Source organism: Neophocaena asiaeorientalis, unplaced genomic scaffold, assembly GCF_003031525.2.
Source record: "Neophocaena asiaeorientalis asiaeorientalis breed wild unplaced genomic scaffold, Neophocaena_asiaeorientalis_V1.1 scaffold72, whole genome shotgun sequence".
Classification (NCBI taxonomy): Eukaryota; Metazoa; Chordata; class Mammalia; order Artiodactyla; family Phocoenidae; genus Neophocaena; species Neophocaena asiaeorientalis.
Window position 1 is genome coordinate 3,007,543 of NW_020185336.1, and position 6,510 is coordinate 3,014,052.

General features: G+C 37.9%; 1 pseudogene; it reads left to right on the forward strand.

The window, feature by feature from the left end:
* The first annotated feature begins 5,767 nt into the window (after window positions 1-5,767).
* LOC112393616 (60S ribosomal protein L23-like) lies at window positions 5,768-6,207 on the forward strand (annotated as a pseudogene).
* Window positions 6,208-6,510: the final 303 nt, after the last annotated feature.

Sequence of the window (6,510 nt, forward strand, 5' to 3'; positions counted from 1 at the left end):
GTACCATAAATCTCTCCTCAGATTGATTCATATATTCAACAAAAGCCCAGTAAAAATGCTAGCCGTTTTTTTTCTTGGGTTGGCATTTGACAAGCTGTTCCTGACTGTATACAGAAATGCAAAGGGCCAAGAAAAGACAAGATAATTTTGAGGAAGAAAAGCAAAGCTGGAGGACTTTCAAGACTTATTAAAGTTACAATAATCAGAGTGATGTTCAGCTAGGTAATATACCAGAGAAACATAATACAGAATTAGAAACAGACGCACACTTATATAGTCACTTCAATCATAATAAAGATTACACTGCAGTACAATAGGGAAAGATTAGTCTTTTCAATAAATTGTGTTGAGTCAAAGGAAAAATATGTATATTAATCCCCACCTCACACTATAATTCAAAACTGATTCAAGATAAACCATAAATCTAAATGTGGAAGATAAAGCAATGAAACTTCTAGAACAATCAGAGGGAAGTATCTTCATATTCTTGGAATAAGCAAGAATTTCTTAACAAGACCCAAAAGCCCTAACGATAAAGGAAAATGTTATAAATTGGGCCACATTAAGAATTTGTGTTCATTAAGAGACTGTTAAAAGGATGGAAAATATAAGCCATGGATTGAGAAAAGATATCAATAGAAAAACATACCTTACAAAAGACTCATGTCCAAAATATACAAAAAACACCTAAAAATCAGTGAAAAGATGGAAAAAGCCATGGAAAAATGAGCAAAAAGTGAATAGGTACAACACAATAGAACAATATGGTCAATATGAGAAATGCAATCACAATGAGATACCACTACTTACGTACCAGAATATCTAAAATTCTTGTTGCTGGGGATGTAAAGCACTAGGAACTCTCATACACTGCTATTCTCATGGTCTTTGGAAAAGTGACAGAACCCATTAACACTGAACATATGTATATCCTATGACTCAACAATTCCAGTCCTAGATATATATAACCTCCCAAATATATGCATATGCAACCCGATGATGTTCATAGGGGCACTATTTGTAAATTCCAAAAAAGTATAGGCTAGGCATTGGGTATATTAACACAACCTATAGCAATAAGCAAGTTTGGACTATTGCTACATACAACAAAAAAACTGAATTCCACAACCTAATATAAAAATAACGTCAGACACACACTAATCTTTTATGGTGTGTGTCTATTCACATATCAGAATAGTGACTGAATTTGGAGAGGATAGTATTCTGGGAGTATGTGGCGGGGGGGTGCTTCTGTTATGCGGGTGATTTTCTATTTCATGATCTGGGTGATGGATACACAGTCATGTTCACCTTATGAGAATTCATTAAGCCATACCATTAGTATCTGTGTACATTTCTGTAAGTCTATTCCTTTACAAAGTTGATCCATAAAGTACAGAACTCTCCCAGAACCCTTAGGTCCCTGACCCTCTGTCCTTTGATCTACTGCCATACCTTCTGTGCAGATGGCCATCAATAAAGTAAGTCACTGGTCCAATGTGTGTGCTTGTTCCAGGTCTCTGAGTACTTCTGGAGATAGTATTACAATCCTTGCTCTCCAAGTCATCTTGGCCTCAGCTGGATTCTCAAGAATGCTCACAAAATCCTGTCCTCTCTCCAAACTGGCTCTCTCTCTCTTTTTTTTTAATTTCAAATTATCACTACCTTAACGAATTCACCACTCTACCTCTGTCTTCTTTGCTCATCAGCTGACATTGCTTTCTCTGCTTTCATAAAACAGAAGCACCATAGAGACCTCTGCACAACACACTCAAAACCAGGAAATTAAGCACAGAAATTGCACCTCTGATAGCAGGAGATACCAGCCTGAGGAGAGCAAACAACCAGTGCATAACTCAAATTCCTCACTTATCAGGTAGTGTATGAGTCTTTCTTTGACTGTATGTGAGCAGCAAGATTCAGCGGGGATCCCACGATAATTTAAAGGACTTGGACAAACAGTCAGAAATAAACAACCTCTCCCTTTCCTCTTCTGCTCTCCCAGTCAAAAAACTTATTTACTTTCCTGCTAATCTTCTTCTTCCCCCCCCTAAAATCTTTTCTCCTTTGTAAGACAAATGCTCTACCTCTGCTTTAGACTCAAGATCCCTCTCAGGATCCAGGATTATCCTCTGCTAATGATTCCCTCTTTGCCTTTTATCTTCAATCTATCTCTTGTACAATATAAACAGCAAGCACGTTTATTCCACTCTCAAAAGGAAAAACTCTGCCTTTCTCTCAATAAAACCCTAGCTTTTATCACATGCCTGAGCTCCAAATCTTTTCATCCAATACCTACTAGATATGCTCAACTTGCATGTTATACAGCCACCTCAAACACATCCATTAAGAATCCCTACAACATCTATGTTTACCTGCTCCATATAACAATATTCCCATTCTTCTGTGCAAGCTGGAAGATTGGAAGTCATCTGTGACTCTCTGCCCTATGCAACCAAAGTCATCAGGTCATGTCAATTCTACCTCCTAAAATCTCTTTCAAATACACCTGGTAAAGTTCATCTGCTAGTGATTTAATTTGGGTCTTGTTACCTTTAGAAACAATTCAATTGGGTTTAAAACAAATCTAGCTATACTCTGTTTATAATACGCAAAATGACTCACAAAGTTTGAAAGTAAAAAAAGAGCACAAATATGTAACAGTCTGTACTGTACTATACTTTTTTTTTTTTTTTTTTTTTTGGGGGACCCACTGCTGTGGCCTCTCCCGTTGCGGAGCACAGGCTCCGGACGCGCAGGCTCAGCAGCCATGGCTTACGGGCCTAGCCGCTCCGCGGCATGTGGGATCTTCCCGGACCAGGGCACGAACCCGTGTCCCCTGCATCGGCAGGTGGACTCTCAGTCACTGCGCCACCAGGGAAGCCCTGTACTATACTTTTAATATGGTATATTTAATTGACATTGATCAACTGAAAACTATTACCTTCTATCCAAGGGCTCATAGAATGCTTATAAAAATGGATGAAATGTTAGTTCACAGGTTAAAAGAAAAATCCTCTATCATTTTCAAAAATATAAAATTACATATGTCCCTTTGCACACATACAATAAAAAACAAAATAAGGCAAAATAAATTTTAAGTAACATTAACAAAAAATGTCTCATTATATAAATCTTCAGTCAGTGTCAATTAAAACTCTTTACTAGAGAATACTTTAAAATAATTAAAAGAAGAACACTACAAATCAAAACACAAGACAATGTAAAAGCAGTTAGAAGCAAATCTTAACATCAACTATTTTCAGTGTTAAATGAGGAAGAAAAAAGAAAATTAATGAATGGGGCATTCAACTAAATAATAAACAAAACATAAACCTGAAACAAACCTAAATAAAGCAATAATTAACACAAATAAAAGCAGAATTTTTTTAAAGGCAGAAAATCAGAACAATTGGGGAAAAGAAATAAACTAACAAAAGTAGCAATAGCTTTCCTGTTTAACATAAATAACTACATAAAATATAATGATGAGAAGACATCCCATTAATAATAGCATCCATAGACTCTAAATTATTAGGATAAACCTCACACAAATACAGAATATTCATTTTAAAAAACAAACACTTGAGGGACATGGAAGGAGATATGAATCAAAGTTGTGGTATATTATGTTCTTGAAAGAAAAGTTTAGTATTATAATGATGTCAGTTATCTCTGTATTAGTTTTCTATTGCTGCTGTAATAGATTACCACAAAGTTTGTGGCTAAAAGAAACATAAGCGGATTCTCTCATAGTTCTGAATATCAAAAGTCCAAAGTGGGTCTTATTAGGTTAAAATCAAGGGCTGCTTTCCTTCTGAAGGCTCTAGAGGAGAATCCGTTTCCTTGCTTTATTTATCTTCTAGAGACCACCTGCTTGCCTTGACTCGTGACATCATCAAATCTTTCTTTTCGGGCTTCCCTGGTGGTGCAGTGGATGAGAGTCCGCCTGCCGATGCAGGAGATACGGGTTCGTGCCCCAGTCCGGGAAGATCCCACATGCCACGGAGCGGCTAGGCCCGTGAGCCACGGCCGCTGAGCCTGCGTGTCCGGAGCCTCTGCTCCGCAACGGGAGAGGCCACAACAGTGAGAGGCCCAAGTACCGAAAAAAGAAAAAAAAATCTTTCTTCTCTCTGTCTTCTGCTTCCATCATCTCTTTCTCTGCCTCTAACTCTCCTGCTTCCTCTTTCCCTTAAAAGGACCTTGTTATTATATTGGGCCCAATTTGGATATACTGATTTAGCTATTCTATACAACTCAACACTCTTTTAACTTGACAGAGTGATTCTAAAGTATAACTGAAAATTCAGATAAAACTAACTTTGAAATTTTATAAGAATAATAAAAGGAGAGGACTTTCATTCCCAGATATGGTGCCCATAAGGCACCATAATAATTAAGGCAATGTAGTAGTAGAAGAAGAATAGATGTATCTTGGAAGATAATTTTTTTAAATATATATATATGTAACTAGTACTATAATATATAATAAGAAGTGACATTGAAGATCTGAAGGGAAAGAGCTGATTATTCAGCAGATTACACTGGGAGAACAGGTTAATTATTTGGAAAAAAATGTTGGGACTAAAGTTAGATCTGTACTTCCCACCACACATCAAAATAAATTCAGGATGGATAATAGCCTTAAACAACAACAAAAAAATTAAACCATTAGGTTTGAAAGTAAAATATAAATGAATAGTTATCTTTTTCCTTTATTTCTTCCCCTTTTTAAATGGGGAAGAAATAAAGGAAAAAATCAATAGCTTTGACTACATAAACACATAGACACACAAACTTGCAAACATCAAAAAATGGCATAAACAGAAGTAAAAGAAATATAAAAATAATGGGAAAATATTTTTTTTCAATCATAAGACAAACATTTCAGACAGATAAAGAAAGAAAAAACAAAAATCCCATCAGAAAAATAGGCAAAGAAATTGTTATTACTTTGTTAACACTTGTTAAGTGGAACACAGGGTGCCATCTGGTGAGTCACAATTTAACAAGAGACCAGGAGAGAAACTGAGTTACAAAAGTTTATTACTCCCGGTTCTTGGAGGAACCACCTTGAGGGGCCACATGGGGAAGTGAAGGTAGGATGTAGCCAGAGAGAGAGACACACACAATTTGGGGTACATACTTTTATTAGGGTCCATGGGTGGAGTGCTTTGTGGTTCCTGGGCTAAGACCAGATTGGTCAATTCAAACAAAAAGAGTGAGTTTTGATAAGTCCCATGGTGGTCTTATCTAAAGGGCACACAAAGGGAAGGCCCTGGGAGGAAGGGGAGACTGTTGATCACAAGGGCTGTTGGGAAAGTCATATCAGTGACTTACATTTGCTTGTGACTCTGCAGTCAGCTATCTAGGGCACATGCTTGCATGAGGGACTAGTGTCAATTTCAGGTCCCTGCAGGCTGCTTGGCCAAACAAAATGGATGGCAAGGCAGCAACACCAAGGAGTAGCTTAGCTAAATTCTCAGCAGAAATATTAACTGGCAAAATGAAGGTGCAAATGATCAACAAATGCATTTTGAAAATAAACTATTCTGCTAATTAAAGAAATGCATATTAAAAATACCTATACAGTGCCATATTCCCCTACCAAATAAACAAAGGTTGTTTTTTTTTTTTCTTATGGTATTATTCATTGTTTCCAATGAGGAGGAAGAAATAAACACTCATATGCCAATCTAGTATAGATATAAACTGGTACAAGGTTTCTGGAAGATATTTAAAGGTATTAAAAATTACAGCTTTTTGTCCCTTTCCGGCGTTCAAGATGTCAAACCGAGGATGTGGTGGGTCCTCTGGTGCCAAATTCCAGATTTCCTTGGGTCTTCCAGTTGGAGCCATGATCAACTGTGCTGACAACACAGGAGCCAAAAATCTGTATATCATCTCTGTGAAGGAGATCAAGGGACGACTGAATAGACTTCCTGCTGCTGGTGTGGGTGACACGGTGATGGCCACAGTCAAGAACGGCAAACCAGAGCTCAGAAAGAAGGTACATCCAGCAGTGGTAATTCGACAACGAAAGTCATACTGGAGAAAAGATGGTGTGTATCTTTATTTTGAAGATAACGCAGGGGTCATAGTAAACAATGAAGGTGAGATGAAAGGTTCTGCCATCACAGGCCAGTTGCAAAGGAATGTGCAGACTTGTGGCCCAGGATTGCATCCAATGCTGGCAGCGTTGCATGATTCTTTGGTGTATTTGTAAAAGAAAAAAATGCTAATAAAAATTATTTGCTCCATGTCACTCTTCTTGACACCACCTAACCCTTACCCGCTCTGTAAAATAAAACTACCCAGTGCAGAAAAAAAAAAAAATACATTTTTAACTCTCTAACGTGAACAGAAATACTTTTAAAGAAGAGTGTTGGGTCTTCCCTGGTGGCGCAGTGGTTGAGAGTCCGCCTGCCAATGCAGGGGACACGGGTTCGTGCCCCGGTCCAGGAAGATCCCACATGCCGCGGAGCGGCTGGGCCCGTGAGCCATGGCCGC